Raw genomic sequence first — 18,474 nt, 5'->3', positions numbered from 1 at the left:
TTTGTGTCTCAGTGGTTGTCCAGATTTCTCTTTCAGTAGCCTGCAGAGCACCTTCTTACTCAAAAGAGACCAGAGCCAATGTAGGCATAAAAGCTACAAGCCTACACCAGCTTGACTTCTTTAAATTCAATGGGCTGTGTGGAAATTATCTTCAGTAATGCCCCCTGTCTACACACACACACACACACACACATACACACACACACACACACACACACACACACACACACACACACCGACAGAGTCAGAAAATGACCTTCTCTCTTAGCATTGGTTTGGGTTATTTAGATCTCCAAGGGGCCCTCTTGGTCAACAATTCAACCAAATGCAATCAAGTCCCACCACTAGAAACCTTGCCTACACTAGGTAATCTATTGAGCCTTGGGCAGCAGATCAGTACCCATCCCAAGTATACACACGCACTTTGGACTCCCATAGAACAATGTGAGGTGCACTCTCATCCTGAACTCTTGGGGAAGGATCTAGGCCCTGCCCTATATGAAATGACAGACTATGGACACCCCCATGGAGGGCCTCACCCTCCCTGGGGGAATGAGGGGATAACGGGGGGGGGTGAGGGGAGGGCACGGGAGGAGGGGAGGGAAAGGGAGAGGGACCTGGAACTGACTTGTGAAGCAACCTTGTTTCTTATCTAAATTTAAACTGGAAAATAAAATAAAAAAAATTAAAAAAAAGAAACCTTGCCTACATACAAAAGATGGCTATGTCAGACTCCATCAGTAGGAGTTCACACTAGGATCACCCTCCAGGAAGTTTCCACTGTTCTAGGTTTCCACACTGCCCCCCAAATGCTTCCCCTCCCATTCCACCTGTTTCTCCCTGCTCTGTCTCCATCCACCCAGCCTCAATCTGATCCCTTCTGCTCCCATCCCTCCTAGCCCCACTACACCCTCAGAATCCATTCTTTTTCTTCTCAGGGAGACCCATACTTCTCACCTCTACACAACCTATCTAGGTCTGTGGATTATAGATTGATTATGATTTACTTAACAGCCAATATCTAGTTCTCAGTGAATGCATACCATACTTGCCTTTTGATTATGATTTACTTAACAGCCAATATCTAGTTCTCAGTGAATGCATACCATACTTGCCTTTCTGGATCTGAGTTACCTCACTCACTGTGACTTATTCTAGTTGAATTCATATTCCTGTAAATTTCAAGATGTCATTTTTTAAACTGCTGAGTAATATTCCATGATTTCTTTATCAGGTAAGGGACATCTGGGATTTTTTTTTCAGTTTCTGACTATTCTGAATAAAACCTCAATGAACATATTTGAGCTAGTAGAATCTCATAGTTTTGAATTTTATTTCCCTAATGGCTAAAGGTATTTCTCAGCTTTTAAAATGTTTCTCACAATTTTAGGTTTCTCCATTACTCTACACAGAATTCTCTGTTTAGATTTGTGCTCGATTTTAAATTGGATTATTTGACATTTTAATATTTAGTTTCTTGGGTTCTTTATATATTTTGGGTATAAGAACTCTATAGTGTGTGGAGTTGGTAAAAATGTTTTCTTAGTCCTTAGACTGCCTCTTTGTCCAATTGATGGTGTCTGTTGCCTTACAGATGCTTCTCAGTTCATGAGGCCCATTCATTAATTGTCGATATTAGTGCCTATGCTATCAGTGTTCTGTTGTTCAGAAAGTTGTCTCTTGTGCCAATGTATTCAAGGCTTTTCCCTACTTTCTCTTCGATTAGGTTCAGTTCGTCTGATTTTATGTTGATGATTTTATCTACTAGGACTTGAGTTTGTACCGGGTGATAGATACAGATATATTTGCATTCTTCTACATGTAGATATCCAGTTTTGCCAACACCATTTGTTGAAGATATTTCCTTTTTGTCCATTGTATAATTTTGGCTTATTTGTCAAAAATCAGGTGTCCACAGGTGTGTGGATTTATGTCAGAGTTTTCAATTCCATTCAGTTGAGCCACCTGTTTTTATGCCAATATCACGATGTTATCACAAAAGCACTGTAGTAGAGTGTAAAAATCACCAATGATATTACCACCAGAAGTTCTTTTGTTGTTAATGATTATTGAAGCTACCCCACTTGGTTGTTGTTGTTTTCCCATAGGAAGTTGGAAGGTGAGAACTCTCCTTTCAAGTTTTTAAAGAATTATGTTGGGATTTTGATGGGGATTTCATTGAATCTGTAGATGCTTTCAATAGGATGGTCATTTTTTACTATAGTAAATAATCCTACTAAATCATTATCATGAGAGATCTTCCTATCTTCTGATATAGTCTTCAATTTCTTTCTTCACAGTCATCAAATTTTTATCACACAATTCTTGAACTTGTTTTGTTAGAATTACCCCAAATATTTTAAAAGAGGAATGGTAAGAATACTTAATACATGCATAGTTACATTTTATTGCCTCTTTGAACAAAATAATATAATTGAAATTATTTTAATTTTGCATACTGTTTTATACTTTGCATAATGCAGAAAATAGATCAAATGAAATATTAATCTATGGATTTGTTAAAATAGATTACACCAGAGTAAATAATGGATAAACTAACCATTAGAAACATTTCTACTCTAATTTTGGCTGAAGTAAATTACTTTTTAAAATTTTGTGGCTGGGATATAGGAGAGCTTATCAGAATAGCAGCCTTGTGTGCTTGGAGCTCTAGAGTTTTTCTAGATTTAAATGGAAGACAGGGAAAACTTTTCTAGTCAGAATATAGAGCTATGACTTAGTGAAATGAGGTTTGCAGAATTTAAAAGCTAGATAAAAGTGAAGTTGCTGTCAGCTCCCCTCAGCCATGGTATTTAGCAGGCAGATGGACCACATGCTCCAGCCGGATGCTTCATCCCCTCGTGACCTATTTGTCACCTGCCGCAATAGGACCTTTAATATGAAGCAGTAGTTTAATCGCACACTTTTGAGGACACACAAGATCAAATATCTCCATGTACTAACATATTTTTTCTTTGTTATAATGAAATTCACAGCAGATGTCTCAGCTTAACTACACGCATTTATTTATTCTTTATTGGTTTATGTATATTATTAATATTTATATCTTCCTACCAAAGGGCAATGTCTTGAGACTGAAGTTCAGACCTTTTCCTTCTGCTGCCTTCTATCCCAAACCTGCCACACTGTTGCCGCGTACATCGCGTCAACTTATTTTAGAGCTATTAATTCCATTTTTGTATTCATTTAGGAAACAATGCATTTGAAGCTATGAAGGTATTTTCATGTCAAAGTTTCTCAGTTTTTCTTTAATATGTATTTCAAGAATGTTTTGAGAGAGATGTGCTACACAGAATAGTGAAAAACAACACTGAATTCTGGAAACTTATTGTTTTAATTTTAATATATATGGATGTTTGCCTGCTAGCATATCTCTGTTCCACAAGCATCACTATAAATCTTGGGGAAGAACAGACAGCATCAGACCCCTTGGAGGTCAAGTTATAACAGTTGTGAATTGCCCTGTGGGTGCTGGGAATGAAATCAAGGTTCACAGTGACAGCAGGTGCTATCTGTCACTGTAGCTCACTTATGCTTATCTCCTGAGTTCACTTATGTGCAAATTTAGGTGACTTAAAATGATGAAGTAGGTTGTGATGCTTCTATACCTAAAGATATATGTTTTATAAAGGCAAATATAAAAGTCAAAATCACTTTACTATTCATAAGGTAATATCCAACCATCTTATTATAAGTATTTTGCTACGGAACTCTTGATAATAGATAATTACTTTCTCTCTATGAGTATTTACTTTCTGTTGGAAATGCATAAATGCCTATTTTTATAACAAGGCTCTTGAAAGCTTATTTTATTTAAAGTGTTTTTTCCTTATATCAAAATTGATCTTAAAAACTATTTCAAGAAAGGAAAGAATCCTTGAAGAAACAAAATACAGATAGACAATTTGTGTTCACTCTTATAAATACATCCAATATTAATGAGAAAGAAACACATATGGTGTAGAAACAGACGTGGAGATATCTGAGGAAGGAAGAGAAATGAACTGATTTGAGGGAGCAGCAGAGAAAAGCAAGAAAGATGAGGCAGAAAACATTATCAAAGCTTAATGGTACCCATTATGAAAACAATAAAAAAAACTCATTTTCTGTAAACTTGCCAAAACTAATCTATAAAAGGAACACATCTGGGGCTAGAAATTTGGCTCAACAGATAAAGAGCTTAATGCTGAGGTCAGAAACCCATGACCTATGTAAAGCGGTACTTGGTACTACACTTTTCTTACAAAATAAAACGAGAGGCAAAGACAATAGTAGGGCAGGTAACCCTGTGTATGAAGTAGTGAGCAACATGACACCCTTCCTTGAAAACACAGTATAGAAGGAATATACCCAAGGTTGTCCATTGACCTCCACAGGTAGTCAATTTCATGGGCACACTCCTATTAAAAACTACAGAACTACATACAGGAGAGTGAGAGCCAGAATGTGAGATAGAGAATGATTGTCAATTATAAATTTACACCTTCTGTATTTACTTACTGATTGTTTGATTTCTTTCTTTCTCTACTTATATTTCCCTATGTCAGGAACTTTGGGAAATATTTGATGATTCTAACTTAAAAGCCCATATCCATTAAGTTTTCATGACATATTTTCTAATATATTTTTAAATGTGCTTTGTCTAATATACAGATGTATTTTGTTTTATTAACATATTTTTCATTTATTTTACATACCAACCATAGTTTCCCCTCCCTCCTTTCCTCCTGTTCCCTCCCTTGACTCTCATCTACCTACCTCCACATCCACTACTCCTCAGTCTCCATTCAGAAAGGGGGTAGGCCTCCCATGGGCTTGAACAAAGCATGACATATCAAGTTGAGGTAGGAATGAGCTCCTCCCCCTGCAGAAAGGCTAGGTGAGGCAGTACAGCATGGGGAACAGGTTTCTGTAAGTCATCTAAATTCCAGGGTTCAGTTCTAATAATAAACAGATTTCTAATGATAAGCAGGTTCATTTGACTTGAGCTTTTCTTCTCTGAAGTTTTTACTTATTTTTTCTGTTGTCCATTGTTCTCCTTTTGTAATGTTAATTTTTAACCATGCTCATCAAACTTACTCTAAAATTATCATTATCTTTCATAGCTAAAGTTGATTTGAGGACTGCAAGGGAAAGTTTTCATGATAAGTTTCCTAATGTAGGGAGAGTTGTTTGCTCTGAACTTTTACTGTTATCTCACATTGAGTGTCTTATCACAATGACATGTGATAGTGTCAAAAGAAGAGTAACTCATATGACTTTGGATTTGGGTACATATGGAAGGCAGAATGAATTATGTTTAACTTTTTATTTATTGTTTGTAAGTTAAAAAATATTTAGATCCCAGTATTTTGGTTCATCAACTTCAGTTTTTCTTAGACTCTCCCTTTATTCCAAAACCCAACTTCATGCCTTCTTCTTCTTCCCAACCAATTCTAAATGACACTGCCTTAACATCTCCTGGGCCATGGTCAATTCATCGTGGGCGACAACACAGAAGAAAACAGACTCTCTTCCTCCAGCTCTTCTTCCTGTGACTATGAACTGCCATTTGCTTCTGGGTGTGCTATGGGGGCCCTGTGAGCACCTTTCCTCTCCATACTTGAATGTAGATTGGCTTATTATAGACCAAGTCCTGTACAGGCACCTGTAGCTGATGTGATTTAGTGATTCTATGGCCCTATCATCTCCAAAATCTGTTAGTTCATAGCAGTCTCCACCTATTTCTTTTTCTTACAACCTCTCTTAACCTTCTTTCCTGAACTGTAGGTGGAAAGGTGGTGTCACAAATGTCTCATTAAGCACAGTAGAGTCCCTTATTTTCTACACTCTGATCAGTTGTGAGTCCACAACTCCTATTGCTACATAATGAAACTTTTTTGATAAGGGGTGAGAATTTAAGCAGCCTATGGCTTAAAGAGCCTTAAAGAAAGTTAATGTTTCTGGGGCCTATGATTTCCTATCAACACAGAATTACTGTGAGTTCCTTCCTGTGGACCAGGCTCTGAGTGCAGTGAAAATGCCTTAGGATAGCTTCATGGCATTCTTGCTACTATTGTCCCATATCTCGCCAAGCTCATAGTTACTGGAGTTCTCAAATTTCTCAGTTTAGTAAGACAGTCAGTGACTTTCATCTTCCATCTGTCTTCATAGCATCATCTAGCATTATGTAAACCAGTCTGCAGGGTAAATGCTTCCAGATCATACCTACCAGTGTGTTTTCTCTGTGTCCTGTGTTCAATGTGTTTGGCGTGTTTTCAGAAACACGGTCTTCCCATCAAATTTTGGTGTGTAAACAAGAGCAAGGAGAATTATTTTGGGGGTCTTTTGGAGGAGAATAAAACTGGGCATCACTGATTCGACTCAGTAGATTGAAGGCAAATGAAGACATGAGAAGCTGGGAGAGGGGTGAAAGGTGATCTGGGAACAGTTGGAGGGGGATGGGGATGTGTAGCCTAGTTACTTTGTATTTATTTATTGTGAGTCTTTGGGTGATATCCCACTCTGGCACTAGGATTCTTCATTTTTTTTTTTGACAACTTACTGCTTCTAGATGGAACACTATCCATTCCTCTGAATAGGGTAACTCAATTACGTTTGTAAAAATACTCATGCTTTTAGGAAGCTCATGAAATAGTAGTTTCCAATACGGGCTTTTAAAATGCCCTCAGTGTTCTTTTGCTTCTTCTTACCTATTCTCCACACTAACAATTCATCACCATTTCTCCCTAGATTTTAATCCTGGAACCTTACCTTCAAGCTTTCTACCCCCTCCTATGGCAACACCTTCCCAATGATGAGCTACACAAATAATGGAATCTTTGGTTTCCCTGAGGACTTTGTAGCAGTTTTTCTGAGTTCTTCACTAGAATATTGTACCTCTACTGTTGTAGATTTTTAAACATTGCTAAATGATTCAATTCCACTATCTTTTTTCCCTGAAACTATTTCAGTGGTTTTAATATTATGTCAACTTTCTAAAAATTTTAATTTTCAACTGTTCCAAAAGATTGTTCCCCACTCCAAATTGGGTATACTAAAGGTGCCTACAGTTTTATTTACAGAATGTATAGGTGTTCAATTTTTGGCTACCTTTAAATCATAGATATATGTAATTTATAAAATTATCACTAATCAATATAGCAAGTGCTTTTCCAATATCCAATATCCTTTATTATTTATGTATGTTCATTTTCTCAGAAACAAACATCAATTTGTAAATTTCAAAATATCTGGATTTTCTATGCCCAGGGTACCATGCATTGCGGTGATATATTATTTATGAGTTATTAATGTCACTGGAGGTTAAAATAGTAACAGAGCCACACTAGTTAGCTATAGAAGCTTGGTGCTGGTGGTACACACCTCTAATCCCAGGACTCAGGATAAAGAGGTACACGGATCTCTGAGTACAAGACCATCCTGGGCTACAGGAGGGTGAATCAGAGCTCTGGCCTTTTATTCCAGGATTTGATAGGTATAAAACATAGAAGCATTCAGTGTGAGAGTGAGTTTCTAGCCACATTGAGGAGATCATAGCAATCTGAGTGAATTTGAGGAGCAGTGAAGTTGAGGGCAGTTGAGTAAGCCTCTTTAGTCTGACCTGAGGTAGAAGTAAGATCTACCTGCTTGGCTGCTTTGATTTTCTGATGTTCAGCTTGAAGCTTGATCCCCAATAACAATATCTGGGTCTTTTACTTCTCGTGTTACATTACATTATTTTAGTCTGGACAGAGATATGTAGATAGCAAATTTATAATTTTTTACACTTCACAGTCCAGATTCTTTCTTTTGCAAATTCTATTCTCAATAATATGTTTTATTAATAACCTTTAAAAAGGCCTCACCGTCTCAGGAGGCAGAGGCAGGCAGATCTCTGTGAGTTCGAGGCTAGCCTGGTCTACAAAGTGAGTTCCAGGACAGCCTCCAAAGCCACAGAGAAACCCTGTCTTGAAAAACAAAACAAAAAACAAACAAAACAAAAAAAGAGGCCTCACCCTCCCTGGGAGCAGAAAGTGGATAGCATATAGGGTTAGTGATGGGGCAGGAAAGGAGGGGAGGGAGAGGGAATTGGGATTAACATGTAAAATGAGCTTGTTTCCAATTTACTAAAAACAGAGAAAAAGCAAAACAGCAAAAAAAGACATATATAAACTATGCTTTACCACCAATTATAGAATCTTAAAAAAACAATGATTTTATTTCTATAACAATTACTACTCAGCAACTGTCTACAAACAGCAAATTACCAACTCAAGTTCTTACAAAGATAAAATATAGAAGAAATTATAATATGAATGTCTGAATTTAAAATCAACCAACAGCACCAATTTCCATGACAAATTCATTAATTAGTAGTTTGTATTTTCACTTACTACAAATCCTTTAATTACTTGTTTATACTAGAAAATCAACACTATATTTCTCATTAATAAAAATGCCTATGCTTATCTAATTTGGGGATCTGTAGAAATAGTTTCAAATCTAATACCTAGCATGAATTTTCCTTAGCAAATAGAATATAGTTATCTCATCAGATAGATTTATCTTTACACTCTTCATATTTTAAGTCAAAATATAATAATAAAAAATGTTACTACTGGAAGTTAAAAATATAATTATTTTAAAACATGATCTCAGATCAGATATTAATTTATCATCACACTTTCAATCCTTAAATATAAAATTATAAAAGAAATGACAAAGAATTGTGAATTTCATTATTTTAAGAAGAATGCATACATATAAAACATGTATAGATTTTAGTGAATATTATTATTTTTGTTCATCTACTATGTTTAATATGTTCCTCTCTTTCTCTGAACTTATATCACTATTTAATTTATTCCCTCAATATGAAAAATTTTCTGATCTGGATGTCAACCATTCCTTTATGATGTTAATTAAACACTGATAAGATATTTGAGATGAAGAGCATTCATGCATTTCACAGTTCATTAGGCAAAAAAATGTTTTCTGTGGCACCTTTGCAAAATTATGTTCTATTATACTTGACATAGTGCATACTGATTGTATTCAGGTATGGGTTCCAGACATCATTATAATGTATACAATTTTGCTAAAAAAACAAAAACAAACCTGTGTTTTCAAGCAAATTTAAAACATACATGTTATTATTTATTTATTTTTATAATTACCATTGTTTTTTTTTTGAAAATTTCATCCTATGAAGCATTTAACCAGTAGGTAAAATTTTAAATTGGAACAAATACAATAAAATAATAATTCACATATTACTGAACATTGAAGAAATTGAGCAGATGAATTCATTTATAGTTTGCAAAGAGTATTAAGCCCAGCATATGTCTTTTATTCTCATCTTTTTGAACACTGAATATGTCAGGAGACAACACTCTCTCAGAAAGGGGTGGAGCTCTGTAAATTTCTCTCTGTCCATGATTGACTGCCGAGAGACCGAGTCTTCTACAGACCTGACTCAGTAGCCACAGTTCTTATTTGGTCATGACTGAATATGTGGTCTTATGCCCAGAAAACAGCATTTCACATTCCTTCGGCTAATTAGAGCCAGGTGTGAATTAGTATTTGTTTATGAGTATAAACATAGACATTTAGAAAGCATCTTGGTACCAGGAAAATTTAGCTAAGAAGTGGCATTAAGTTTCTTCCTAGAGGTTTCCTAGAGGAGCATAGTTATCCTGATGTACAGAATACTCTGCCTCTCTGTCTGTCTCTCTGTGTCTGTCTCTCTCTCCCTCTCCTTCTTTCTCCCCCCCTTCTTTCTCCCCCTCCCTCCTTCTTTCTCCCTCTCTCTCCTCTCTCTCCCACTTAAATGTTCTACCCCTCAAATTCCCATACTGTTTTCATATCATTGATGTTGGACTATCCCCATCTCTTAACACATGCCCAACCAAAACGATCCATTCCTAATTTCTTTACTTTTACAGGTACTCCTGACTGAACACTCAAAACTGAGTATTTGAAGCTAGGATTCACACGTGAAAGAGAACATATTGTTTATCTTTCTGAGTCTATGATATAATGCTATATCCTAGGCTAACTGTGAAAAGAAACTACACTACTTTCCATTACAACGTCTTCTAGGGATTCCAGTCTCATTAGTCATTGTTTACCTTAAGCCATGCAACTTACAAGAGGGCCACAATTCTCCATGAATTTATTCTAAGACAGCATATAATGCCATCATTGATTGGTATATTTTACTGTTTCCTCACCATATGTGTTGTAATTTAAGAAAAGCAGGGCATGAGAGAAAGATGCCATGCGACAAGGTTCAAGCCAAAGGGGATTTTTATTTCAGAAAGAGATCATAAAAAGGGAAAGGGAAGGGGGGAGACTGGTCTTTGAGACAGCAACAGCATGAGACAGGAAAGAGGGGGAGAGAGAGGGAAACAAAGGGAGAGAGAGGGATGAGGGCTGGGCAGAGCTCTTTTAACAGGGAGCATGGTGAATATGCACAGGTGGTGCTCTTAGTGGCTGGAGCTTAGGCATATCCTGTCTGAACCCCAAGAACAGTCCAGTAGAGATGCCTTAATACTAACAATGTGGTACTTACTCTGTAGACAGAGTGACCTTGAATTCAGAAATCTGCTTGCCTCTGTCTCCTGAGTTCTGGGCTCAAAGGCATATGCCACCATGCCTGTACCTAAACTGCTCTTTTTTTTTTTTTTTTTTTTTTTTTTTTACGAGACAGGGTTTCTCTGTATTGTTTTGGAGGCTGGACCTACAGCCCAGCCTCGAACTCACAGAGATCCTCCTGCCTCTGCATCCTGAGTGCTGGGATTAAAGGCGTGTGCCACCACAGCCTGGCCCTAAACTGTTCTTTAATTTCAATTCAGCAGATAGAAGCTCAGCAGGGTGGGGTCTTGCCCTGAGGTTACCACTTCTTTTATTCCATTTAACATCAGGTGGATTCTTCAGAGGGGCAAAAAGCAGTCACATTCTTCACCAAAATATCACAAGAACAGTCTCTAGTCAACATATCAAAATTTTTCTCCTCTAAAATCTCTTGAGCAGCCCCTCCCCCACAAGTTCAAATTACCCTCAGTATCACTGTCTTCCATGTTCCTACTAGTATGGCCTGCTAAGTCATCCTAAAGAATCCCACTGCTTTCCTAATCCCCAATTCCTAAATCCAAATTCCTTAAAACATGTGCATTCAATTCCCTAGCTAGTCACTGATACCATCTGCTGCCTCAGTTAGGGCTTTCATTGCTATGAAGAGACACCATGACTATAGCAACTCTTCTAAAGGAAAACATTTACCTAGGGATGGCTTACAATTTCACAGGTTTCATCCATTATTATCATGGTGGGTGGTACGCAGGCAAATGTTGGTCTTTTAACTTTGGCATAGCCGTGGAAGACTGATCCTCTCTCATTGCTGGCATCACAGAAGACCTGTACTTCTGCTCCACCAAACCACACACACACAAAAACTGAGCCATTCCAAATACCATCCTATTACTTCCTGTGTCTCTATCTCAACACTATGTTCTCTGGAGAGCTATGTCTACTCTCTGTCAACTAACTGCTAAGGCAGCCTCCTCACCTAGGGTTAACTGTTATTTAACTGGTGCAAACTCAAACTTGGGGTTCACAGAGTAATTGGATATTTCCCAACAAGACATGCTGCTGGAGAAGAAGCTGGGAGTTCTACATTGTTACCCATAGGGAGAAGGAAATGAACTGAGACATACTTCCTATAACAATGTTTCATCTACTCCAAGAAAGCCACACCTCCTAATAGTGCCAATTTCTATGAGCATATGGGAGACAGTAACATAAAAACTACCACAATATCTGTGTGTTTCTTCTCGTCTGAATCTATCTTTCTGTCCAAATTGCTTTCTATGATTTTCTTGTAACGAAGATGTTCCCACAAATGGAAGACAAGATATCATCATCAAAGGGATAGGTAGAAGAAAGAATAGAAGAAAGATAAGAGCTGAAAGCTAATGGCCCATGAAAGTAGAATTGACACAAGTACTATTAGCCACTTAACCTCTGGGGTAGATTTCATGGTGTCTAACTATATAAAATCAGGCTACAATGCTCTGAAAATTCTCTAAGAAATATTGTAAGACAAAGTGAAAAGTGAATGGTGTTCCTATTATTAAATTTAATCTGCAGACAAAATATTCTTATTATTTTAAAAATTGATCAACATATCTGAAAATACTTTGAAGTAATAGTCAAACTTATTTAAATAAACAGGTTTTAATATATTGTATACAGTAAAATACCAGGTCTATAACTTTTTAACCCATTTGTCCTTATATAAGTTAGAGAGGTGTATCACAAACTTATGTTGGCTGAATTCTATTAGGAATGGCTCAAGAATACCAAGCTGTGTGCTGTGAGATTTTTTTTTTTGCTTTCATGAAACAGTATATTTAAATCAATGGCAGATTCTTGAATTTTGGCAAATGATTCCACCTTCAATGTTGAGTTATTTCTCCTCTCATTATGTAAATTATTGTATTGAACTTGCACAATTAATTAAACAAACCTGCATACCTCATCATTTTACACCACATGTTATGTTACAGAAACTGGCCTTCCTTCTATCACAGATTTTCCTAGTCATTCTTTGTGTCAAATAATGTAAAATCAGTAACATTGTCATTTCCTTGTACATAACTTTCCTCCCATACCTCTATTGTTATAAGTACACAAATAATAATATCATAAAACTAAGTGACAACTAAAGAAAATTATAAAGTGGGCCTTGTGAACAAAAATATGCAACTCAACTCATTATTTACTAGGTAGTTTTATAATGAAATTTTTATCAGTGTGTACATTTCATAGTATCCCTTTCATTACTTGAATAATTCTAATATTACTTCTAAACCCACAAGAGAAACAAAAAAGTGTTTTATCTGAAGGCAACGATTCCACCTAGCTCAATAACTCTAATGGGTACTTTAAAGAGATAATTGTACTTGACCTCTGAAAAGAATCTATACAATCGAAAACTCACTTCATAAATAATGCATTACCTGAGAGTCTATGATTGCTTGCTCTCAGGGTTTTTAATCCAATAATTTTCTAACTTTCTGTTCTCTTTCACTGGATAATTAAACTTTATATTTTTTCCAATGTGAGTACTTAATTCTGGAATATTTTATTTAACTAACTTCTCTGCATAAAGACTGTACTTTTTTGTACAGAAGAGAATGGTGTCAAAATTTGTGCATCTCCTAGAAATAGTCTCCCATGAATTCTAGACTTTAGGTTCTGTCTTCTTTGAATCCATAAACCTCTTACCTTGTTTCCCTGTATTTTAAGTTATGAGGAAGAAATTAGTAAGGGAAAATAGAGTTAGTGGCAGTTTTGTTAAGCAAGAAAAAGATTACTACTTTCTCTTCACCATTACTACAGAAATGTTGCCATTTTATAAAACAGATAAAAAATACATGAAATTATGTAACGTATAACATTTATAAATATATGTTTTTATATTTTATACATAAGATATATGATGTTATACATAAGATATTATGTATTTTATATATATTTATATATTGTATTATATATTTATATGCACATATATTTCATATATGCATATACATGTATGCATGTTTTATATATACATATATAACATCTTAATACATAATACAATTATGAGATAAGTCACTACAACTGTGATTTTTTTTTCCTGTGAAAACCTTTCTTCTCTGGTGCGTACTAGCTCTTTCCCTTCCCACATCACGTATTTCTTCTTCTTTTTTTTTTATGAGACAGGGTTTCTCTGTATTGTTTTGGAGGCTGTTGATCCAGCCCAGCCTCGAACTCACAGATATCTGCCTGCCTCTGCCTCCCGAGTGCTGGGATTAAAAGCGTGCGCCATCACTGCCCGGCATCACGTATTTCTGAGGAACCCTTCATTTTCTGTGATCCAGTGTTTCATGAGTTTGATGGATGAAAGGAATGAATTAAGGTATCTCCTATCCCATCAGGATTTTGGCAAAGAATCATAGTTACACAGACACATTAAAGATAAGTTACAACAAATATTGATGCATATTAAATCTCAAAAGAAAGGATACTAAATATCAATCTCCAAGTCTGAGTAAGTAGAATGTTGTAGTTGTTCTACCTATTGTATGAGGTCAAAGAAGGGAAGGTCAAAACTTCCATGATCAGTCAGTTATATTATTAGATTATCTAGATACAGGTGTCAAGATTGTAGGTAGCAGTTTTAAATAATAGTTTGATGTTGCAGTTGGCTACAGAATATGTATCTGAGAGTCTTTATGACAAGGATGGTTCTCAAAGCTAGAGTATCAGGCAAATTTACCAAAGATTGTGGAAAGCTGATACCTGAAGAAGTCATATCAGGAAATCAAAATGAGGAAGAATCTCTATGAGTACCTAATAGGAACAACCAGCAAATTGAATGAAAAGTGCAGGTACAGTCCCAGAAAACAAGTGAAGAATTTCAAATGCTTATTATTTAGCCAATAACTTCTCTAGCTAGAAAAACCTCAGTTCTTACACAATCCCATGTCCATTTCAGGATTTTTGTCTTCTCTGTCAACATTTAGTCTATCATTGCTGTGCTAGTTCTGATGCTTCAAATCCAGTGCCACGCCTTTCTATGTCCTTGCTAGCATCTCCCTGTGTTACCATAGTAACACCTTCTTGGTCCCTACTTCCTAAGTTTATCCTTGCTTTTCTCAAACTGTTATAAATAAATGACCAAAATGATAATATTACTAGCTTAAGAAGAGATGTTCATTGTCTCTAAATGCTCTCAGGCTGAAATCTGAAATCATAAATATTTCGTGGCTTGCCTGATAGCACCTTCTACTGAACCCTGTATGCGCATTCTAGTCCAGTCATGGAGGGAATCTCATATTTTGGAAAAATACAATGACATGACGGTTAGCACACTTGCATTTGGTTTTCTCTCTTATGTGAACTTTGCCGAGGAATACAATAGTTGTCTCTTCATTCCAGATAGGGTGAATGAACAAGTCCATCGAACAATTGGGTATTTCCATTTATGAAAATCTTCTAATTTTGAAACTTACTACATTGAAAAAAATTTAAGAAACAAAGAAAGAAATTAAAAAAGATGCAATATCAAAGGACAACACCTGGTCATGGATCAGCAGATTCAATATTGTGTGCCTTGCCCGCTGAGCAGCCTGTTTCCGAGAATGTGGAGGGTGTTGGAATTGACGATACAGAGACCCATCGGTGGATTCCAGAAGGCTCTTTAAGAAGGCTGTACTTTATTCCTACTCTGGCTGGTTATTATATACCCTGACACCAGAGGAGGCGGTGGGTGGGTCAGAAAGAGGCAGTTAGTCTTTGGAAAAGGTCGAGATTGGGGCTTTGCTGTAGGCCAGCCCTTATTAGGAACTTATTGCCCCGGGCACTGTATTGTTTTTAGTAAACATGTTTTTAGTAAACATTATCTTACAGCTGCCTGCTCCCAGGCTGATGGGGAAGTGGGCCTCTGGCCAAGGTCTGTAGTTCTCACAATTGTGAACTTATCTCTAGTATAAATTAAAATTTTTAGATTCAGACAATCCTAATTAATATTCCAGTGTCATTTTTTACAATAAAAAGGAATGTGACAACACAATCATGAATTCATATGGAAACAAAATGACCTTGATTTAAGTCAACAATGACTACAAAGAACAATGATGAAGACATCAGTATATAGCTATACTATGGAGAGACAATCATAAAGTAATATTGAAATGGCATAAGAAACAGCAAGAAAAAGATGCAGAGATCACCAGAATAAAACAGACACCCCAGAAATGCACTCACAATTAAGGAGAGCCATGTAAATTTTGACAGTGATAACCAAAGCAAACATTGGATTAAAAAAAAAAGTTGATGGGAAACTATCATTCGATTTGTAAGAGAGTGAAACTAGATCAAATCTCTCTCATGCCAAAAAATAAATGCAAAATCAAATAAAAACATGTTTATAACTACTGAAGTTTTTTAAAATCTAGAGGAAAACATAGAACACTTGGTGTAGAAATAAGCACTATTTTTCTGTATAAGTTTCCAATATCCCTGGAAGTAATCACAAATGTTTACTAATGGAATCATATGATAATAAAACTTCTGCACAGAAAAAGAACTTATCCTGAGGAAAGATACATATTAGAATGGGAAAACAAGTATTTTCCAGCTATGTATTATATGAGGTTAATAGCTATCATATCTATCTATCTATCCATCCATCCAGCCATCTCTCTATAAATACAGAAATATACATTAAATACGGAAACATAAAAATCAATGTCAATGAATGTTTTTCAATTTGTTCAATCAGTAAATATGTTAACGAATGAACATTTGGTTTTCAAAAGATGAAACATCAATAGCCAATAAACATAAAAATTATTTAATATCCTCAATAATCAGGGAAATTTAAATTAAAATTGCATTCAAATTTTGACTTACACTAGTCAGAATGACTGTCCACTAAGACAAAATAAATGCTGGTTCTATTACGTGGAAAAAGGGAACTCTATATGGGATTAGTGAGTATTAAAATTAATTTATATACAACAGAAATATGTATAAAGGTGGCAGAAAATTTGAAAAAACTTACTACCATATCAAATACATAGGCTGGGTATATGTACCAAGGATACTAATAACTAATATCACTGATATAGTTGTACACTCATGTTTATTACAAAATTTTCAAAATCTCAAATATGTAACAATAGCCTAAAAATGTAACACATAAAAAATTAACTGATAAACAAGGGTAGTGTATATATACAATAGAGTTTATAGAGTCATAAGGAAGAACATAATTATTTTGTTTACAGGAGCATGGATGAAACTGGATAGCATAATATCACATGTAATGATGCTGATACAGAAAGACAAATACTACGTGTTTTCTTCCAGTTCTGGATTCAATATTTATATATATATGTATATACATGAAATCATTTACTTATGGGATATAAATCTCGGTGCAAGACTGTCTTGGAGAAACAATGGAAATAGCAGACGGGAAGAGAAGGAAGAAGTTGGGTGAATATCAAAGCACATGACCCTCTTGCATAAAATTATGTTAATGAAACCCTTCACGTGACATTGCTGTAATGATAAAACTACATATGTATAAGTAAAGACATACATAGTCTAACTTACAATTTTCTTTTATATTCACATCATTTAGTCAACTGTTTTATAAATGTAACTGTATTTATAATTTTAATATCAGTCATTTTATTACAAATATTATAATATATTGTCTTAGGGTTTCTATTTCTGTGAAGTGACACCATGACCTTGGAAACTCTTATAAATAAAACCATTTAAATGGGGATGGCTTACAGTTTCAGAGTTTTTTTTTATTATATTATCTTTGTGGTGGTGGTGAGTAGGTAGACTTGGTGCTGTAGAAGGAGCTGGGAGTTCTACATCTTGATTTGTAGGCAGCAGAAGCAACTGTGTCATACTGGGTCATGAGAAAGCTTAAAGTCCTCCTCGCTATGTGACATACATCTTCCAACAAGATCAAGCTAATGCCATAAAGTCATGCCTTCTTATAATGTCACTCCCTATGGGCCAGGCATTCAAACATGTTAGACTATGGGAGCCATACCTATTCAAACCACCACACCCGTATAAAAATATGTAATATACTACAAATAAATATATATATATATAAAACATATGTGCATGTGTGTGCATGTATATAATTATTGATAGACTATACTGTGTTTGAAATTTGGGATTAATGTTTGCAATAACATATGATTCTCTTTTCCTTTTTACTTTAACAAAATTTGATTGACATACATGTGTATATATATATATGTTTAATATTTGACATTTTATTTGAGATATGTTTTAAAAATTTTTAGGTTGGATCTTGAAAACTTTTAAAGATAGTAAACTGTGAATCTTATTTTGGAGTTACACATTACATGATATGTAATTTAAAATAAACTAATTTTTATTTAAAAATTATTTTTCATTTTACATATCAAACCCAGTTACCCCTTCCCTTCTGCCACCCCTGACATTCCCCTTCCCTTCCCTATCCACTATTTAGAAGAGTTAATTAAGGCCTTTCTTGGGGAGTCAACAGTGGCATACCAAGCTAAAACAGGACCAAGCTCTTCCCCACCCAGTATCAAGGCTGAGCAAGGTATTGCACCATATGGAATGGCCTCCAGAAAGCTAGTTCATGCACTTGGGATAGATCCTGGTTCCACTGACAGCCCCCCACCCCAAATCAAGTCACATAACTGACAACCCCATTCAGAGGGTACAGTTCAGTCCAGTGTAAGTTCTCTAGCTTTGATTCCATAGTCTGTGAGTTTCTACTAGCTGGGGTCGGTTGTCTCTGTGGTTTTCCCTATCATGCTCCTGACCTTTCTTGATCTCATGATTGATCCCTCCTTTATCCATTCTTTGCTTCATGAGCATCTAGGTTGTTTCCAG

The 18,474-nt window shown here is 35.7% G+C and overlaps 1 protein-coding gene across 2 annotated transcripts in view; it reads left to right on the top strand.

The window, feature by feature from the left end:
* Fstl5 (follistatin like 5) overlaps positions 1 to 18,474 on the top strand; it is a 579,517-nt gene that overhangs the window by 105,992 nt on the left and 455,051 nt on the right. The gene's annotated exons all lie outside the window — the stretch shown is intronic.

The sequence above is a fragment of the Mesocricetus auratus genome, unplaced genomic scaffold (assembly GCF_017639785.1).
Source record: "Mesocricetus auratus isolate SY011 unplaced genomic scaffold, BCM_Maur_2.0 Super-Scaffold_100009, whole genome shotgun sequence".
In the NCBI taxonomy this organism is placed as follows: Eukaryota; Metazoa; Chordata; class Mammalia; order Rodentia; family Cricetidae; genus Mesocricetus; species Mesocricetus auratus.
This window is presented reverse-complemented; position numbering and strand designations above follow the sequence as displayed.